At 43.2% G+C, this 21,737-nt stretch overlaps 1 long non-coding RNA gene across 4 annotated transcripts in view; it reads right to left on the bottom strand.

Annotated features, from left to right (window-relative positions):
* Nucleotides 1-21,737, bottom strand: part of LOC120505991 — a 41,182-nt gene that overhangs the window by 2,177 nt on the left and 17,268 nt on the right. The window contains exons 4-11 of one of the 4 annotated variants that reach the window (XR_005628391.1): nt 20,466-20,616; nt 19,643-19,764; nt 14,444-14,580; nt 10,712-10,830; nt 10,209-10,299; nt 1,528-1,588; nt 931-1,163; nt 388-505 (exon numbers count right to left, since the gene is read on the bottom strand). This is a non-coding gene — a long non-coding RNA (uncharacterized LOC120505991). Of the gene's footprint in view, nt 1-387; nt 506-930; nt 1,164-1,527; nt 1,589-10,208; nt 10,831-14,443; nt 14,581-19,642; nt 19,765-20,465; nt 20,617-21,737 lie in introns of all 4 variants that reach the window. The other 3 variants (XR_005628390.1, XR_005628392.1, XR_005628393.1) reach the window with 3 other exon arrangements.

The raw sequence follows: 21,737 nt of genomic DNA, 5'->3' as shown, positions 1-21,737 counted from the left end.
CACAGATTATTGAATATTCTGTCTTTAATATTTTAATTAATGGCCACAGCACAGAAGTAGGAACATGTTCAAAAATTTGCAAAGAAAATGAGGAAGGTGTATCTGAAAAAAAGGATTTAAAACACCACATGGGAAGAAGGGGGTAACTTTGCATGTGAACTGTAGTATGAAATCATTTTGAAGTGCAAGAATAGTGTTTCTGTATAATAATTATATTTATATTCTGACATAAGAAGCCAGAAGTTTGGGATATTGTGCTTTTTGAAGCACTTTTTGTATTTATAATATTGCTTCCTCCAGAAACCATCCTCTCCTATCCAGAGTTATCACAACACCAAGCAGGTTATGTTCCCTTTTCCTCTGAGAAAAAAATTATTACATCATTACCTTTTACAGCAGCTCCAGATGAAGAGAATAACAAAAGAATTCAAATTCTTGAAGGAAATGTTTCAAGCCATCCCTGGTTTGGAATTCATTCTGGTCTCATGTGGAATCCTCAAGGCTTCTAATGGCAGCAAGCAAAACATTTGCCTGAGCTTGGCAGATAATAGGCACTCCAAAGATCAAAATATATTATTAAAAATTATTTCTAACAGTGTGTCTGCCCCATTGGCCCCAAGCTGAAGTCAAACATGAGTTTATAACAGAATATATTTGTCCAGGAATATTGTTAAAGATACTGCAGCTGCTGGCTTACAAACATTAAACTAATGAAATCAGAGAAATTAGATAAAATGAGATAAAATTTAAAATAGTTTGGTGTCTGTCCTCCTCAGCCTTCAGTGGAATTACAGTTTTACATCTCTTTTGGTAATTACTTGGCTTTAGGAAAACAAACAAACAAAAACCCTTGCATACTCCAGCAAAACTCAAAATTGCTTCTTTCTTCAATAGGAATTGCAGGAATTTGAGGAATGAACTAAGACTTACAAACAGTATCAGACAAATTCCCGTTTCTCCTGTCTGCTAAAACAAGAGCAGTCAGCTGAGACAGAAACCAGGGGTCCCAGGCCAGGGTGTGATGGATGAAGAGTGTCCCAGGCTGAAGGGCAGCAGGTGACAGGGCCAGCAGATGTCCCCCAGCAGCTGTGGCCAGCCATGATCCGTGTCCCAGGAGCTGCATCCCAGGATTAGCCCTGGGACAATCCCCCACAGCTCAGGGGCTGTGGCACAGAGGAGGCAGAAGTTAGCAGGTCAGAAATACCTTTATTTTCTCATCATTACCCCCAGGCTGAATTTCATGAGCACAAACACCATGGAAGCCAGCTGTCAACAGGACTGAAAATAAAAATATTTGCACCTGCACAGCTCCAAACTTGCTACTAATAGTCAGGGCTCAGTGCCATAAGCAGATTACACCATAGTTAGGCAGGTTACAAAAAGAAGGTTAGTGAGATTAGGCAGGTTGCTGATTAACTGTAGCAAGCAGGCTACCAACACAGGCAGGAAATTCTGCTTGCCAGGATAATGAGCACAAACCACGTTATTCAGATTATTTCAGACAGCTTTCCACACTTGTAGCTGTACCTGCTTCTCAGGTGAGCTTGCTGCACTTTGTAATGTGCCTTCCATGCCATCCCACACTTTTCTAGATGGGTGAAAGACACACAAAGTATGAAAGACACACAAAGTATATGTCTTGCAGTAAGTATAAAAGTTAAAAAAATCAAAAATCAGCTTTTGGTGTGTGTCATTGTGATTAAGCCCTGGGGAGCTCCATCCTGTAACACCTTTAGCCCCAAGGTGCTGGAATTGCCAAGGGCACCATCCCAGCTCCTCCAGCAATGAGCTCTCAGATCAGCCACACAAACAGCTGAGTGGGAGCCAGCAGCACTTGGAGAGGACCACTTTGAGGTTCTTTTCACAGTTCTCAGGATCTTGGGTCCTCTTCACAGTGCTCAGGATCTGACCTGTTGGAGATTGGGTTTTTTAAATCTATCAATTCCCCTTAGCCCCAGACCAGAATTGTGGCCTGCAAACTGCCATCCCTAGAGAACATGGAAGCATTAGGATATCTTTGAACTCTGAGTTTTCTAACCAAAAATGGGACTGCAGACATTTCACAGCAGAATTCCAGCCCAAAGTGCTGCAGTTCATCTGACTGACACACAGGGGCTGCTCATGGTGCCATGCAAAAGATCCACTCCTCACACACACCTACCAATGGGTTCCTAAAATCTGTGATACTGCAGAGCTGTGAGACTTCCCAGGGCACTGAGAGCTCCTGCATCCCTTGCTTGTTGAGCAGACTCACAGTTTATCCCTGAGAAAACCTCCCTTCTCCTGTGCTCTGTGAATGCTGATTTAATTCAGGCCTGGCAAGGCTGAGTTGAGCTCTGCTGGTGGAGCTGCCTGGGCACCTGTTTGCCTGCTCCAGCTTGTTCCTGACCCTGAGAACTGGCACGGAGCCCCTCCTGTTCCCACAGCTCCCTCTCCTCCCTTTCCCACTGAAAGGCAGCTCAGTGGTGCCCAGAAAAGCCCTCAGTTTCCAGCCAGCCACACAACTCCTGGGTAATATTCAACTTTGTGTGAAGGGTGACTGGGAAAAAGCTGTTCAGGTTTATACAACAGTCAATTCTCTGTCAGACACCTCACAGGCAGCACCACACCCAGCTCAGCTCTCTGCCCTCCCACCCTCACCCAGAGCCAGCAATTCCAAATTGTGGAAAATCCCAAAATCCCATCTGAGGACACCCAGCTGAACTCTGCACTGCTTACCTGTGACTGCACTTGATTTAACACCAAATGAAAAGAAAATTCACCCTGGAAGATGGTTCTGTGGAATAGAACTCCTCTTTTTGAGTCAGAGTTGCCACATCCCAAAAGAATTCCCATTCCCTGCTGCTGCTGGGAGCTGAGGGGGCAGGGAAACCAAGAGGGGAACATGCAGGGCCTTCCAGCACTCTGCCTGCTTTCCAGTCCTGTGTCTTGACAAAGAAAACTCTACACAAAGTTTGTAAAAAGCTTTGAACTCCTCAGGCAAAAGAAATTCTGGAAGGGCTAAATATTAGGATAAAAGAGCCTAGTCTAGATGAGATGCCTGAAGGATTCTCAGATCAAAGTACAAAATTATCCAAAGAAGCTGCACTTCCCAATTTGTCCACTTACACAAATCATCAGGTAGTTTCCATGATGGGGTTAGATTGGGGATTTTCCTTTAAATACCAGTTTTATCAAAACCTCAGTAAAACACATTGTCCAAACAATGGCACAGAGATGCTGAAAATCTGCTTCCCTTTCCTTTGTGGGCTGTGCTCCATCTAACTCACTGCCACAAGCCCCTTTCATACATCACCCACTCAACACAAGCCTCCAGCTCTGCTCTTTCCTTCAGGCAGCATCCTGCAAAATGATGGAAAAGATCACAGCCTGATAAATTATCTGTAATTTGTGCATAGATGGCTGTGGATACATAAATGACAGCAAAGGGCTGAGGCAGAAGGGCATCTTGATAAAGTACCTGTGATTTTTTTTATCCTGTACCAATGTCTGCTCTCAAAGAACTGTTTGAAATGAATTAAAAGTTTGTTTCAGGTGACAGGGAGCAGTCCCTCTCCTCTCTCCTGGCTACTTACTGTTGAACAGGGTCCAAGGTTTGTAAGGTCCAAACCAAAAACTCCTTCTGAGCATCCAGTAACTCCCCTGAGTAGTAGAAATAATCTCAGGAAAACACCCCAAAGCACAAGAGGAGTTCTTTCCAGCCATTTTGGTGAGGATTAGTGGATGCAGAAGGGGAGGGAAGATCAGATGACTGCTAATAAAGAAGCAAAGAATGAGAGGAGCTGCTCATTTGCCTCAGTGAGAACACACAAGCACAGCCCAAGTGTGTGTTTCTTATTTTCTGTTTCATGTACATAAATCAGTTCTCAAATGCACCCAGGGATCTGACAATCATTTCCCCCAGACTTCTGTTTTAAGCCCAGCACACATTTTTTGTGGTTATTTTGGAACTATGACAGTCTTTCAGGGTTTTTATTTGTTTGGGTTATGGCTTTTTGGAGGGAGTGAGTGGGGGATTGTGTAAGGGTTTGGGGTTTTTTTTAGAACTTCCTGCAGCACAATCTCTTTGGACTCTGTATCCCAGACAGAGAATTTGCTGCAGAACATCTACTTATATCCCAGCCACACAAAGAACAATCACAGCAAGAAGTATTGTACTCTCTGCTATAAACACTGGTAGAACAAAATAGTAAGATTAAGGGGGAAATAGTTAAAAATAGAACTCTTTCTTTCCAAAGGAAATAACATGATTTTCACCCCAGCCTCTCTTGTCATTGTTACAACAATGGTTCATTTTAGGCCATATCTGACTGCACTTGGAATCAGGAAACCCTGGCACAAATGTGCTACAGCAGCTCGTGCTTTGTTTGCACTGAATGCCTGGGCCAGCACTGCAGGTTTCGAGTGATTTGTTGGAGGTTAACAGAGCTGATCCAGGGGTAAATTTTTCCTGGAGCACAATTCCAACCACATCCCAGTGCTCCAGAGCACTGGAAACTCTGCAGTCAGGATAGTGAGGGTGGCTTGTTGCAGTTTCTCAGCTCTCTGGATAAACTTGGCCCAGTGACCAGCTGCTGGCCAGGCCTGGATCCCAGCTTCATAAAGGAGGGATGTGTGCCAGGAAAGCACTGAACAGCACATTTCCAAGCCTTTATTCCCAGGGAGATCCCCACCATTGGCTTTGCAGGAATCACGACTCAGTTCTCAGGATCTGATCTCTAAGAGATTGGGGTTTTTTTTAATCTATCCATTCCCCTTAGCCCTAAACTACCATCCCTGGAGAACATGGATAGCTTACCTGCATCCCCAGAATGCATCTTCACTGCCACCACCAATACAGTGCTTCTCTTCACACCACAGCAAACACAAAATTCATGTTGAGGCTGCTTGCTTCTTTCCTAACTAATATTATACTTTGATATTCCTGTTATTTTTCCCAGACAAAAGCTAAAAAGCCATTCCAGGCTGTTTTCAATATCAACAGACAGTAAGGGAATGCCTCTACCCCTGCAACATTAGTGGTGCAAAATCTGCCATCTCTTCCAACTCCATCTTTTCCAGTACATGACACAAACAACAAGTCACCTTTCTTTTATATATTTCTAAAGTCAAACCAGCTCAGAGGAAGCACAGGAACTGGAGAGAAAACTGCCCCACCATGGCATCACACATCCACATTTCCTGATAAGCAGCTTCTCATTTTCCAGAATCAAGATTTCTCCTTTTTTCCTTTTCTTTGTCCTTTTGAGTTTGGATTTTTAACTCTTCCATTTTAGAAGAACAGCTGCCTGCATTTCATGTTGGTCCTCTGGGTTTGCACCTCCTCTGCATCCAGAATCCCTTCCAGACAGGCTCTTGAGTCCTCCAATTTAATTAATACTCTACCCTGGGAAGGGGGAAGGACACCCCCTGATAAATGTTCATTTTGAAAAACAGCTTAAATGTTGTTTTCTGCTCAGCATCAGGAGTCTGAGCAACCATTTGAAAAAGTGAGGTGGGAAGTGTGGTCCTTGTCAGAGAAGTGGGTGCTTTGATGGAAACAGGGAACAGCATCTCACCCACATCTTCCTCAGGACTCAAACAGTGAAAATAAATGTTACAGCTGGGCAGTCCCCACCAGCAGTAGAAATTTGCTATATTAAAGCTGTACATTATCTTGTCAGCATGCAGAGCTCTTGCTCAGCCAGTCCATGAATGTTAATGAAATCCCCTCTGTGTTTCCCCTGCCCAAGTGCTGATTCCATTCTGAGGCAGCAGGCTGCTGGCAGCCACAGCACTCAGCCTTCCCCAGCTGTGTGGGAGAAAGAACAGATCCATCTTTCTCCAGCTCTGCAGCAAAGTTTCATGCTCAGGGCTCTCTGTACCTCTCAGCTGAGGCTGCTGGAGACTGTAGCTCTTCACTTCTGGTCTCTGCTTTAGGATTCCTTCCCAACTTCCCTCTTCCCCAGAGCTGTAGGGGAATATTCTGGCCAAGGGAATGCTCTGAAGACTGTGATGCTTGGTCTTCCTGCTGGGATGATTTACTAGCGTCTTCAAACCTCTGGAATCCTTTAAAATTAAAGAAACCTTAAAACTAAGTTTACTAAACCCAAGACTGACTTCACACTCACTCCAACCACTCCCTTAAGGAATTCCAGAGGTTGGAATTCACCTGCACTGGAGTTCCTCCCAGCTGCTCAATCACATCAGCAGCTCTGGCAAATGCTTCCCAGGCAGGGGAGCCTGGAGTTCATTTCAGCACGGGGATCCCCATCAAGACATAAATCTCATCAGCTTTTGAACAAATGGCATTTGTGCTCAGAGACAAAAATAACACCAGGGAGTACCCAAGAGTGACTGCTTTCCTTCTCTTAATGTATCTGGGTGATGGAAGAAATCAGAACAGAGTGGTGTGCTGCTGAAGTGACGAGAAGAGAGGGCACTCTGGGGATGGCCAGCTGTTCTCACACTGATGTTGCAAAGCACTGATGAGCAGGGGCTGCACACTGACAGCACTGGGAACAAACACCTCCTTTCTTCACCCCTTCCACCAAAGAAGGGAAGTTCCAGGTCAGAGTCACCTTATCAGGACAGCAGATGCATTAGCAGAGGAAGGAATCAATCCAGTCAATAAAGGAATTGATACCTGTCTATAGTTAGAAAATGCCTTTTACAGAACAAGCTGTTCTTCTGGATCACTGAGAAATGGCAGAGTTTTATTGAGTTTCTAAACACACAGCTACATGTATAATTGATATTGTCTCACTGCCAGGCATCTAGAGTGTTTTAGGACTTTAAATGTTCCTTTCTTCTGCTGATTCCTTCTCAAGAATGGTTCTGACAGCTATGGGGGAAAGAGGAGACATGGAAAAGAGTTAGGATTTTCCTCTATAATGAGCAGGGGGCTGGTATACAAAGTTTAAGGTGGTGGATGCAGTGACTACTCAGAATCCATTAAACAGGAAAACAGGATTCAGGCTTCCCTTTCTGACCCTCTGTGGGGCAGCAGGACAGGACAGATCCTCAAGCAAAAATATCCATCCACATTGCCAATACTCACCGAGGCTGCTGGGCACACAGGCCTTGCACATGCAGAGTACCATGGCAAAACACAAACTGGATTTCTTTGGGATCAAGCCCACCAAGAGGTGCATCCCAACCACTAGGGGGAAGCTGGTGCCAAGGACTAAAGGGCTGTTCCAAAGTAAATCCCATGAAAGGTGGGCAGACCTGAGCCTGTGGCACTGAGCTCCCCTCTCCTGGCTGCCACACTGAAGGAGGTGCAGGGAAAGGCACAGCACTGTGCTGAAGAGGAACACACAGTGGGCATCAAAATGCTTCAGCTTTATGCTGTTTACTTGTTATTCCCTTTTTTGAGAAGTCCAAAGGTGGCACCAACTGTGCAGAAAGACTTGGTGTGATGGAGAAAATATTTTCTTGAGGATGTAAAAGCTCACAAATATTCCAAGAAGGAACACCTAAATTTCACTTCACCTATTCCTTGAACAGATATTTCATTAAGATGGGATTCACAGCACGAGACAAACTCAGTGGTATTATTCCAAGTAATCAGTTTTCTCAGCAGGTCAAATAAATAATGAACTATGAGCCTTTTTTTACCACTGATGCCATCAAGAAGTGAAAATGTTGGCAAGCTGCCATGTTTAATTCTAAGAGTATTAAAAAATAAAAGATACCTAGCAGATATAATTCATACTATCAATACTATATTCTCTTAATCCTTCACCTCATCTCAAAAATAATTAAAAAGTGGGATTTTTGATGTGGGTAACTAATTTGGATTTTTTTTCCAGCTTACTCTCTCTAATACTATCAAAAGTTAAACTTCTAAACACACAATTTTCCAGCTCTTCACTTATGCAGTAAACCTGTTTCTCTGAGAAGCATTCACAGAGTAACAGAAGAAACAATGATTTTTTGTTTTATACATCAACAGATAGCAGGTATGAAAGCTGAAAAGGAAATATAACTCTTAATTTTTGAGGAGAAGATGAAGGAAACATTAGGATTTTTGTAACAGATGAACATGGGCCCCAGAAGCAAAACAAAATCAAAATAAGCATCAGAAGAATGAAGGTGAATTTTTAATGTAGTCTTGTTCCTCACGAGTAACAAACAGCCTCAAGTTTACTTTGGTGTTACAGAGCTGTTTTCAATCCCATTTTGCACCATTTAAAGTTAGGAACAGCAGTTTGAAATGAACAGAATTTCACTCTTCAGATGCAGCACAAGCTGCATGTCAGCACGTGCCCCTGCTTGCTGTTTCTAGGAAAACTAAAGGCAGATTTTCCAACCACAATTCAATTACAATTAATGTAATGGCAAAAGCTTTGGCTTTATTACCTTTCATTTGAATTTCCAAGTAATCCCTTTTTTTCCTCTTGGATATTTCTGAGCATAAAGTGCACAGCTTTTCTTCAGTTAAAACAGAAATAGCAGAAGATCAATACAGGTTTTCATCAGAACAATAACAACAAAATCCAATATGTCTCATGGAACCATAATTTATGCTCTCCACAGAGGTGATTTTCTATTGGTAAAGTCACTAAGACTTCTTTCATGAATAAGTTTCAGTTGGGAATTGGGTGAAGTCACCTGGAAAAGCCACCTGTCCATCACAAACCCATGAGTTTTCACCATTTGCCATAAAAACATTGCCAGGAACACAGAAAAAAAATCCCCAAAACATTATGCTTGCCAAGCACTGCCTTGAAATAGGAAGGTCTCCATAGTTTGATTTTTGATGCACCTCACTTTACTGACCCACCTTTGCACTCAGAAGTGATAAAAAGAAGGTGCCAGGGGAGCTGAAAAAACAGAGATGCAAGATTTGATACAAAGGCTGCTCAACATCATTTCAGGGAATACAGAGTGAGACACCTGCACTCTTTTCACATCCCTTCCAAGGGATGAAAAACATGAAAACAGCCCAATGTCAGCAGTAATGGTCACACCAGAAAGGCCAGGATTAGTACACAAGGAAAATCATCTGGAGCTGAAAATGCTGCAGTATGTGGAGAGGTAGAAGTGATCTTATTATTTCTACAGCACTTCCTAGAAAAGCCTTAGGCAGCCCAAGGAGTGGAGCACCTCAGTAAAGGAGCGTCTTTTGTCAGGATCATTACCCAAGCACCAAGTTCTTCTTCCTTAATTAAGAGATCCTAAATGATCCTGTACTTCCACGGGACTGCTCCTGACAGCACCCTGAGCAGGACAGGCTCCTGCTCACTTCTGTCCAGAAAAGATGCCACATGAAAGGTTTCTGGAACCTTAATCCAAGTTCTCCTTGCTGCATGGAAGAGGTTTGCATATGATAAAATCACCAGGATTAATCACAGCACAGGGCAGAAGCACCTCATGGCCACTGAGCCCGAGGTTGTGCTCAGAGTTACAGGGCAAAAATAGTTCCCAGGAGTTGAAAATCTAAGTGGTTAAGGCAGAAAAAGCTACATTCTTATTAAAAATAAGCCTTATAGGCACACTATCATATACATAAATAATGACCTAGCCTCGATTTCAAACTGATCTTATCAGTGTTTTTACCTTCTACTTCAGAAAAGAACTACAGTGTGACTAATTGCCCCAGGGAAAAAGAAAAGGAATTAAGAGCAGTCCCTTTCAATAGAAACAGTACCTCTTAATCAATGCTTTAATGTTTTATTAAAACTGCTGCAATTAGGGAAATGGCAGAGCCCAGATTCACACCTTACCCTCAGGTCTCCTTATGGCTTTGAGTAAACAAACAAGCGTTTTCAATTTTCTTTTAATATAATTAAAAATTACATCCTTTGGGCCAGCAATATCCTCTGTCAAACACTGAGGTGTTAAAACTGTATCAGTAATTTTCTGTCTGGCTGCCAATATCCAGGTGTAATTTAGGCCTATGTGAAATTAAGGAATCTGAATAAATTAAGGATACATGAGGTAGAGTTCCACAATTAAGAAGGAAATTAATGCACCTAATATTTATAGTATAACATAAAGAATTACTACAGGCAGAAGTAGAAAGCTTGGAATTTCCTTGAATAAAAATTCCTAAATCTCTCAAGCTTGCACCCTAAAAAAACAGAACAACAATGTAGGTAAGTAGGTAAGTGTCCCAGGCAAATGAATATTGAGTCTCAATTCAATACAATGTAACACTAATTTGTAAAAGGCCAATTCTCAGCTAACCAGGCATGCGCCTTTGATTAGATTTATTTTATTACCTGTATTTAGAAGAATCACTTTTCTCATCAGTCTGGACTTCAGGAAAGCACTACAAACAAGGAGCTGGTTAAAATGGAGACAAGAATATCCCTGTAGGATGAGACACATGAGCCAGGGAAGAGAAAAATTGGAAAGCATTAGGCTAAAGGAAGGCTGAAATTGATTTCATTTAATAACCTTTGAAATGAACACTGGAGAGAGGGAGGAAAGGCAAAGGGAAGGAGGAGGGCTAATGGCACAGGCCTGGGAGGACTCAGAGCTGGATGGCAGCAGCTGCTCTTCACCGCTGGCTGCCAATTCTTTTGGATTTGATACAGTTGCCAGAACAAAGTCGTGACAAAATACAATAAACCACAATTCCTTGCCACTTCTGAGATGAATTGACAGGGTTTTTAACAGCATGTAGATGTCTGCCAAAACACCGAGCCTAACTTTCTATAAACTCACTCTTATTGTGTGGAAGCAAACATTTTAAAAGCCACAAAAATGCCTCACAGGTCACCTGTTATGAGGAGGTAGATGTATTTCTTATCATTTTCATGGTGAAATCTAAACACATGGCAGCCTGAAGGCTGATGCTCCTGGACACTGCAATGAAGCAACTTGAGTACAAATCTGTCCCTGGAAATGAAACAAAAGTCAGTGTTTCTGAAGGCCTATCCAGATCCAATTATTAAGGCAGTGTTAAAAGGCATAATTAAGGAGCTCCCTTCCATAGCTGATATTCCTGACTGCAACAGCACTGCAGCCAAAGGGAGATTTCAGTGCTCAGAGCAATCTCTGCTTTTCTGCAAGGACAAAGTGTTAAAACATAGACAAACACAGACAAATTGGTGTTTAAAGAGAAGACATCATCACTCCAGCCCACCTGGGAGGAAGAACATGGAACAACAGATGAGCCAAAATCATCCTGCCATAAAAGGAGAGTTCCCTGACTTCAGGAAATCTATCCCAATGTTCCTGCACGTTGCAGATTACAACAACACACTTCACAGTCTGGTAGAGGTGAAACAAGGCCAAAGCCACAAAAACTGATGGAACATATTCATTTGGGGCAATTTATTATTTTCACTGCAAGTGTGTTTGTAGATGCTAAAAATCAAGTCTGTGGCAGGCACTCACATGGGTCACTATGCTAAAAGAGATGGCCACTTCTGCAGAGATAAGAAAGAACATGTGGTCCCTATTGCCAGCTCGGGGTCTCTTTTAAAACAATTTTCCTCAATCTGGTTTGCCTCACAATTACCCTAAATCCTGCCATGATTGCTCTCATGGAGCATTCACAGAATTTGGCTTCCCTTGAAGATGTATTTTCCCTTCCCCTGGTGACTGCCTTGATTATCGATTTTTGGCTAATCCCCACAGCTACTAGAGAAAGGCTTTGGCAGGTTTCCCTGGAGGCTGCAGACCCCATTACAGGTTTCCCTGGAGGCTGCAGACCCCATTACAGGTTTCCCTGGAGGCTGCAGACCCCATTACCTTACCAACAGAGCATCCTTTCTGCCCTGAGCCCCAGGCTGGGCCCTGCCTGTTTCCCTGGGCACAGGGACCAGCAGGGAGAACATTCAATGTCCCCTGCCTGCCCAACAAGAAAAGGCACAGCTGCCAGCCCAGCAAACCTGGCCTGGAGAGGGGCCTGGCTGGACACAGAGAAGGAAGAAATGCCCTGTCCCCAGCAAAATGTGCTGGCAGAAATCTGGCCCATTGCATCCTCTCCTTGTTGGAGATCAGACTTATTTGAAAGACCCTTTTAACCAATGCAGAACTGTAATCAGAAAAGTGCTGTCATTAACATTAACACCTCTGACACAAGTGGTTATGGCAGAGAAGGGGGGTTCTTTTGTCAGAGAAATAAAGACCGAATATTCTATTAACAAATTTCTCATCTGAAGACAGGGCTGCCAGCATGTAAGCTCAGCTCAGATCTGAGATCTGTGTGGCTAAACAGAGAAGAAAAGCTTAAAGAACCTCCTTTGGGTTAATATAATAAAATTTAGAACTAATACCTGGCTAGACCTGCCTGTGTGACAGCCACTATGGTTAAGTATTTTAGTGTAGTTTGAGGGGTTGTTTTTATTTTTGTTTGGTTGTTGTTTGGGGGTTTTTAATAGAGAAAAACAACAGCTGTGGATTTTTTTTGTTCTGTTGGTTTTCTTAAGGCAGTGAAGGAAGAACTGGATTACCAGTTTGGATAGACAAATCACAGAAATATAACCACAAAATGCTTTGGGGTGGAAGGAACCTCAAAGATCACCTACTGCCAACCCCTCAAATTTTTCTCCAAGTGAGTGCAAAATCTCAGAAGCCACAAAGAAAATACAAGAAGCTAAGACCTATTAAATAAAACTTTTTTTTTTTTAATTGGCTATCCTGTTGAGAAGAGGGGTGAAGAGAGAGAGAAAGAGGGTGAAGGGGTACAGAGCTCCTCTGAGGAAGATCTGTGCCTTGTGCCCAAAACTGGCAGATAGCCCCTTTAAAAGGCGCTGTGCTGCCCTTGGTGTCCAGCTGCCCCTCAGGACAAGGATGCCAGCTTCTCCCGTCCCTCCCAGCCGAGCGCTGGGAGCTGCTCTGCCAGGAGCTGCAGCCGTGGCCCCGAGCCGGCCCCGGGGAGGGAAGGGAAGGCAGGGGGAGCCCGGCCGGCCCCGGGGAGGGAAGGGAAGGGAAGGCAGGGGGAGCCCGGCCGGCCCCGGGGAGGGAAGGGAAGGGAAGGCAGGGCAGGGGGAGCCCGCCCCGCCCCGGGAAGGGAAGGGAAGGCAGGGCAGGGGGAGCCCGGCCGGCCCCGGGGAGGGAAGGGAAGGGAAGGCAGGGGGAGCCCGGCCGGCCCCGGGGAGGGAAGGGAAGGGAAGGCAGGGGGAGCCCGGCCGGCCCCGGGAAGGGAAGGGAAGGCAGGGCAGGGGGAGCCCGGCCGGCCCCGGGGAGGGAAGGGAAGGCAGCGGGAGCCCGGCCGAGAGCGCTGCAGGGCTGCCCGTCCCAGCGCTGCTCCTTCCCTCAGGAGCCGGAGCGGGAGCTGCTGCTCTCCCCAGAGGGACCGAGCTCCATCCTTTGCCTTGCCTGCCTCTCCTCCCGCCCCGGCTTGCTCGGCCCAGCGGAGCCGGAGCTGTGTCCATGCGGAGCTTTATTCCCAGAAAAACGCTGCTGGTCTCGCACCTGCAGGATCAGCAGGGGTGGGCTGCTCCCTGCCCGGGACAGGTGATGGGAGAGCGGGGAGCGCTGCTGCTCTGGGGTAACCAAAGGGCTGATTCACAGGCAGTAAATTGGAAATTGGTGCGAGAACCTGAGCTCCTGGTGACAGCCAGTGGCTCTGTCCCCAGGCACTGAGCCAGCCCGCAAGATCCGTGCGATTCCCACTGCTGCTTCTGCCTGGATCCACATGAAACACGAGAGGAAAAAAGCCACACAAAACAAACCAAAACCAAACCACAAATCCAAGGATTAAAAAAAAAAAAAAAAAATTTAAAAAACCCAAGCAGCCCAGGAGATTAAGTAGATATTCCCCCAGTAAAATTCTCTGTTAAAATATTAAAAATATGTAGGCATTTACAAAGAGATGAAAACAAAGTTATCACTGGTGCATGGAGATGTTTTTGGCTAAGTGCAGCGGAGTTTTGCTTTCCAGCTAAGACACAAACCTCGGCACTCGGGGGTTAGGGAGAGGAAGGCTGACAGATTTAACTCCTGCAGCACAGCGGTTCCACCACGACAAGGCTGAAACCTGATGCCAGCGTGACTTTCACACTTCAGAATGTGAATGCTGCCACTACCACATACCTTAACTCTAAACACCAACAGTTAAAGTGGCAGCTCATTTCCACGGCATATCTGGGAAAAAAGCCTCGCTGGAGAAGAGGCTCTTGGTTTATTTATAGGCAAAACAGCTGCTTTGTGCATTCCACGATCCAGGCTGAGGTCTGCTCCCAGTCCTGCATGGTCGAGTCACCTCGTGTGGATGTAAAACGTGGAGATCTTCTCCAGAGATTTTTTCACTGGATGAGACCCCTCCTGTGGAGCACAGCCCTACTGAGGATTTTCTTCAGTCATAAGAAAAATGATAATTTTGGATGGTGGTGGCAGACTAACCCAGACTACAACTTAGGTTAGTTCATATTAAAAAACAAAATAGTTTTCCCAGCTGCCTTCCTCTCAATTTCCCTCCTGAAATGCTCATTAAATGTACAACAAACAAAAGCAAATAACAGCCTCCAGTGAAATTAATAGAGATGAAGATGTTTCTCACCTGCACGTTGGAATGATTCCACTCATGCCACCCAGAACTTGCTACCACTGCTCCTTTTCTCCTTCTCTGTTGCTGTGCATCTGCCACCCTGCAGCTGGACTTGATAAAGTACTTTTATGTACTTCTGGTAGTTCACACTGGATACAGGAACGTGTGTCAGTACAAACAGGCATAAAACTCCCCCATGTTGTTACAAATACAAGTGGTGAGAACTTTTTCACATTCCCCACATTTGCTCTCACCTGATAATATTCATTGCCACTGCAAGTTTCCATCTCTCTAAATATTTCATCTTGTATGGATTCTCACTCTTAAATCACACCACTGAAACAGCCCACACTACTACTTTCTTATATTTTTATGATCCTTTTAGAGAGGTTCTGTATCATTTATTTAGATTCATTATTGCTTTTCTCCCTTAAAAGCCACTTCATTTAATGCAGCTCCCACTTCCATTTTTCAATCCATATATAAATGGGATGGCTGTGTGCTCTGGCACCATGATCAGCATTTTGCCAAGCAGCAAGCTGCAGTTCTGCCAGTCTCATGCTGGAGGAGAAATCAATGACAGATTCTAGATCCTTCATATGCACACAGACTACAAAATGTCAGACAAAAGTAAGCAAGCAATTGCCTTTCCCTGGAAGTCCAGTCCAGTATCTTTGCCCAGTTCCCAGAAGTCACCATAAATCAAGACAAGGCTCAAAGATCAAGACACAGAAAGACTTCCTATTACTTAGAGTTTCAGAATGAATCTCTGCAGCATGAATAATCCCAAATGAACTGTCAGCACAACACACTTCCCAAAACAGAACATTTACACACACACAAAGTGAAAGATTGGGAAAAACTGGTTGCTGGTAATTTAGACTCTCCAAATACATTTGGGAATATTCATCAAACAGGTTAAATCTGCTTTGTAGTTTACAGAGGCACACAGAACTCATACAAAATACTGAATGCTTGCACACACTCAGGTATTAACATCAATTTAAATGATCAGTTTAATTAAAGCAGGCAAGTTTAAGCACAGACAAGCCCTGCAGTGAATCGCTGCTGAACACATATTAAAAAAAGACTGGGGAGGGGGTGGCAGCACTCAGCTGTAATTTTACTTTTCCCCACTTCTTCCCCCAAACACACTCAGCCTGATCACACACAGTTTGTCCAAACAGGAGCTCTGGGTGGCTTTCCCTTCCCGTTGTTTTCCCTGCCTTCCTGAAAGCTGTAACAACTCCTTGGCTCTTTTTCCAGGGAGGGCTGCTGGTTTCTATAAAGGGACTGCGAGGCTGGCAGGCAGCAGGCACAAGGCTGGCTGCAGTCCCCCTGCTTTGCCATCTCTTTCTGCAGACACTCACTCCAACGCTTGCCAGCCAAGCCAGGCATTTTCCTTAAGTTTATCTGTTCCATCTTAAGCAGCAGGTAAGATAAATTCCTTCAGAGAGGATTCCAGCCCTCCCTCAGGTGATTCACGCTACATGAAAGACTTAAAAAGAGTTTTTCCTCGGAGCTGCAAGTCAGTATGGTGCACACAGAGCCCTGCTGATTTATTCAGCTCTCTTATCTGCCTCCTTTCACTCTCTCAGCTGATACAAGGCGTGCCAAGTTCACCGACGGCGCTCTGCTGTTCCCTTCCCTTCAGAGGGAACATTCTCTGAACCTATTTAGCAAGACGGCTTTTAAAAATAGGAACACAAAATCCAGTGCTGAGCTCAGGACAGCTACGGGAGACACAGCAGGTGCAAACATTCTCTTACACAGCATTTTCTGATGATATGACAAAGGAAAACTTTGCTTGCAAAGGTCTTCGAAGGACTTGCCAGGGTAATTTTCATCCCAGTGCTTTCCAGATATGGTAACCAAAATCCCTTTCAGTCTACAAGTACCAGAAAAACGTTTCAAAAAGCCAAATTGTACCAGACAAAACTGAGCTTCCTGAAGAGGGCCAGAAGGTGTCTGTGCCTCTTTAGTTGCAGGTTGTCCTCAAACTTCCCACTTTCACCCATTTATTACTGTCACAGAATTCCCAGTTAAAGATACAGTAAAGAATATAGTAATAAATATAAATAAAATAAATACTATGAAGCATAATATTATTGTTATTTATATAATACTATAAAAACAAATATAATATTCTATAAATAAATATATTTGTTTATATAATATTTATAAATATTATATAAATAAAGATACAGTAAAAGTCTGTAATTTAAAGACAGCACAAGTTCAATATGTGGAAAAGAACTCAGAACAAACACCACCCAATTTAACACGGAGTTTACTGAAATGTGGAGTTTGCCCAGACAGAGCCTTACATGCAGACATAGCCCTGTACTTGGTGTGATGATTCAAAAAGTCAGCTCGTGGTATTTCTAGACAAAATTTTCTGGATGAGAAACATGCTACTGTTTAATTTGGATTTTTTTCCTCTCTTGCCTGATGCTGATGATCTGGAGATGAGTTTTTCATTTTCTAGTCTCTGCAATTTTTCTGTGCTATTGAATGCAGCATGTTAAGGTGGTAGTTGGTTGATTGTGTTGAACCTATTTCAAACCCAGCCCAGGTCAGCCTACAGATTTCCCTGCTCTGCAGGTACTTCCACACATCCCTTGGCTTTTTCTGCTCAATGGCAGGAGCAGTGGGGAGCAGACCCGAGGTTTGGACAGGACACCCCGGGCAGGGAGGGAAGTTAAAGATCCACTACCCATAAGGAGTTGTAAAGTGAAATTTCATCTCGCTGTGAAGCAGTCACAGCTCAGCCCAGCCCTCAGAGGGTCACCCATCCCTTCAGAAGGCAGCACGCTGATTAAATGACCTTATGCACTCCTGCATGAGCATCTTTTGTCTGTCCTGGGGTGCCTTCCAAAGAGCTCCGCTGCTGACAAGATTTGAGTGTGCTTTGGAATTGGTTACAAAAGGCTCACAGACAGCAAGGAGCTGCACAAGGCTCCCGGTTGAAAAAAGAAAGCTGGGAGAGGGGAAATTATCTCTCACTGAAGAGTGAAAGGTTTTTACCATAAAACAACAAAGTTGGCATTTTCAAATTACAAAGCAGTACCTTGGAATAGAGTATAAATGCTATTAAAGATCACTAGAAAGAAAAAAAATTGTTTTGCCAAGCATTGACAGTGATTATAAGTTATTCACACATATTTTGCTTCTAATTTCTCCCTACAGCTTTATTTTCAAAGACCTCAGACAGCTTCTTGCTCTAACATTTTAGGAACAGGCATCTCATCTATTCCAGCCCAATAAAGCACCGAACCTAAGTCAAGCTCAGCTCCATTCATTATCAGCTACAATAATGTTGCAAGGCAAAAATTTTAAGGCAGATTTTGGAAATAAGACAATGCCTATTTACAAACAAATATTAACTACAGCCTCACTATACAATTTTTCCCGCAGTTTTCAGGTTTGCAATCTGTTTTCCCAATCTTTTTTCCTCAAACTGTACCAAGCACTAAGAAGTTCTTAGTGGCATCTTTCAAACTAAACACTCTACACCAAAATTCTCTCAAAATACACATTTTTAAAAGACAGAATGATTTAGGCACATGAGTGTTTTTCAGATTCCTTGTGCTTAAAATATTCTGTTAAACTACCCAGAATTCAAGAAGTTTTAGAGATGCTGATTTTACTAATGTTGACAAATATGGCAAAAAGCCAAATCTGCCTCCTCCAGGCTCCAGAAGGTCAAAGAGGAATAAATGGAGCCATGAATCAGCCCAGAAATGTGGGATTAGAAGATGTGCAATCAAATCTTGGGCTCATTAGAGTCATTACAGCAAAACTCCCATTGCATGTCTGCAGTGGGTACAGGGGGAACCCTTTCCACCCAAACCATCCCGATGAAGGCATGAACCACTCCAACCTCCAGTGCTGCAGAACACTGGCTCTCAAACCAGCAGAGCAAATTGCTAAATCCTCTTTCAGGGCAGCTCTGCTTTCTGTTGGCAGGCAGCATGCCTGGAGTATCAGACATTTCTCCCTGTCTCCCATTCCCTTATTTGACTCTGCTGACCCCAGCTGAGATATGGGGTCTGCTGCCCAGCCCTCACTGTCCCAGACACCCCTGCTGGGGTGGGGGATTTATTTACAGGCACAGGAGTTCAAAGGGGTTGTACTCCTTTTTATTAAAAACCAGATTCTCTCCAACCTGCAGGTGTCAAGATCATTCTCCTGCAGTTCCTGCTCTGCTTCATGGGCTACTCGTGCTGTGAACTTGATTCATCATTTTGTTGGCAACTAGAAAAGCTTGTGTAATCTGCAATTCTACTCAGCTATGGACAGAAATGAGCCCAAGAACTTACAAAAAACTCACATCTATCACTGTAAATTCAACAGCAACAAATATAGAAAATTAATTTAATTTGCATGCTATTGAAATAACCTGCTAAGCATTAATATACAGGCAGCAACCAGTGGCTTAAGGGAAGTTCTTTCTTCTAACACAGCCAGTAGAAGCTTAAAATCCTTTTGCCACCTAGCAGAGAGGTCTTTTTGTGTTTAAAAATAGCACTAAGAGAAAAAGACTTTGATTCCTCAGCACCAAGTGCTTAAGGATGTTTACAAGCAATTGATAAAGCCCAAGAATGCAGTGCAACACCTTCTGAGCAGTTACAACCAGAACTCTGAGGACTTTTTTTGGTGCAGTTTTTAACCAGCTTTTTACAATTCTTACAAAACCTTGGTGTTATGTAAGAGGGAGAGGTCTGATTCCCACAAAAAGCTTTGTAGCTCCCCTAAAACTGGGATAAGTGATCCTGCTGGCCAAGCAGCCCCAGACAAAGGAAGTTTGTGCAATGGGTGTCTATTGAAACTATATTACTAACAAACATTTTCTCTGGATGCTCTTCTTATCTTTTGAATAACCTCTTAAAAACAGAAAGAACTGTATTTTAAGGATGAATAAATAAGTTGCTATTGTTATCATCATCATCGTTGTTCTTATATCCTACTGATGAGGGTAATGGCTATGGAAAAGTGTCAGGAAAAATGAATCTCAGTAGCTACAGAAAAAGCTCTTTAAAATCTGAAACTGATCTGTGCACAGACACAATTCAAAAATTAAAGCAACTCTGGACTAGTTTCAAGTGTTCTTACCAAGGAATTTCTGTTACAGATGTAGCAGTGATAGCTGCAAATGTTTGGAGAAAGTAAATTACAACTTTGATAAGATTGCTGTGCATGGGTACTCACCAAGGAACAAGCAGGAGTACATTCATACAGTGCAGGGACAAATCTCTTCACATAAGGACAGCAGATAATTAAAAATACACATCCCCCACTGGAACAGGCCCTGCAAAGGGAAACAGGGCTCGCTGTGGACAAGAAGAAACATGAAGATGAGTGAACATGCAGACTGGAAAGACTAAATCACCACAAAAGGAAATTGGTCAGAGAACAGAAGCTGCAGACAATGAAGATGAGTGAACATGCAGACTGGAAAGACTAAATCACCACAAAAGGAACAGAAGAACAGAAGCTGCAGACGTGGGGAGGGCATGCATTTGTTCAATTCCACTGAAAGTCTGGTTTTCTACAACGACCTTGGCTGTTGGCTGCTTTAGCTCCAGTAGCAAAACAAAAACAAAACAGGAAATTCCACAGCTGTCTAAATCAAAAAGTGCTCAGAAAAAAAAAAGAAATGACAAAAATTTGAATGATTCTGGCAGAAATTCAAGCAGAAAAATTGACTTCAGTTGACATTTTTGTAATTTCTTTAAAAATCCTTTAAAAGATATTTTTCTAATTGGTATTTAAAAGTTTTGCTGAGCTTTAAAATCTTGCATTTACAAAACTGAGCATAACATTTAGCTTTTAATCACTTAAAAGTTGCTGGTAGTGTTTTAGCAGTTGTTTTTTTAGTATTAAGTAACTTAAAACTGCAAAATCTCCGTGAACTCCATTCACACTGAACGTGTGACAGCATCTGTCAGCCTGAATTAGTTTTATTTTGGGATCATGCTGATCAGAATATACCAACAAAGGCACTAAAAAGCATCAAAGCAAAAACAATCACCTCTGAATTAGGAAGCCTCTTGCCATCAGTGGCTGCTGACATTTCCTTGAGGACTGGGCAGGTGGAAGCCTCCCTGGGTTGCATTTTTTGTGTGCACTCAGAGCACTCACTGACTTCAACCAGGAACAGAGGGGTCAACACCTGTGCAAAACTCGAATGGAACAAGCAATAAAGCTGCACAATGTCTAATGACTGCAAGAAAAAGTCCTATATTCCTCCTTGGTGTGTAACTTATTCAAGCACAACCCTGAAGAAAATAATCAATGTGTCTTTTATAAATGTCTTAACATCACATAAAATGTACCAAAAATAGGTGTTGCATGTGAGTTTCACAAGAAATAAGTTTAATGACTACTATTTTTTCAGTTTCCTTTATAAGTAGCAATGCAGGACCAGGAAATTTGGCCTTTTTTATTGTCCCAACAAGAGAAAAATATGTTTCTCTGTAAAATAAAGGCTAGTAGATAGATCTAAAATATGGCAGAACAAAAATGAAAAATCGTATCTGCAGCTAAAATACGAGATAGAGTTACACAGGGTGGGGAGGAAAGTAAAAGAAATCTAAATTTTCCTATTTGAGCAAGCACTTGTGTGCCTGTGTTTCACCTGCCAGCCCCAGCTGTGCACAGCACTTCCACACACTCCACTCACAGGCTGCTCCCATTGTCTTGGGGGACTTTTGTTTAGTCTGTGCCTGATGGCTGCATTTGGAAATCATAATAAAAGAGAACTCTGCATTATCAGAACTCATGCCAAGCAACTATAAAGAATTTTGATGGCTCTTTCATTTCATATGAGGCTTTAATCTGCAACAATTACCTTCTTCCAGCATGTGTGTGTTCCCCTTTGTGACTGACAGGGAATACAAAAGCCAGGATAAGTGACATTGGCTCCAGGCCACGTGGACATGACCTTTTCATGGAAATGTTTAAAGCATTGGCTGCTCCTGAGGTTTAATCCTCACTTCCTCACTTGGGCACAATGCTTACAGGTCTGGATTTTTTCCTGCAATGATTAATTGAGGCATTTACTTCTGCTCCCTTGCTTTCACAGGCAATATGGTCACGTGTGGCTGACACCTTCATGAGATCAACAAAAAAGAGGCAGAGATGCAGTTATTTCTGCATTTCTTTCATGTCACAACTTCTGATTATCAGGGGGAGGTAAAACATCTGGAACAGAGTTAACATGCTCCAAATAATGCAGGGTTCTTTGCAAAAATGTCATTCCAGTAAGATAAGGAGTCCTTCACCACTAGGACCACTGCTAACA

The sequence above is a fragment of the Passer montanus genome, unplaced genomic scaffold, assembly GCF_014805655.1.
Source record: "Passer montanus isolate IOZ18808 unplaced genomic scaffold, ASM1480565v1 scaffold37, whole genome shotgun sequence".
Lineage (NCBI taxonomy): Eukaryota > Metazoa > Chordata > Aves > Passeriformes > Passeridae > Passer > Passer montanus.
This window is presented reverse-complemented; position numbering and strand designations above follow the sequence as displayed.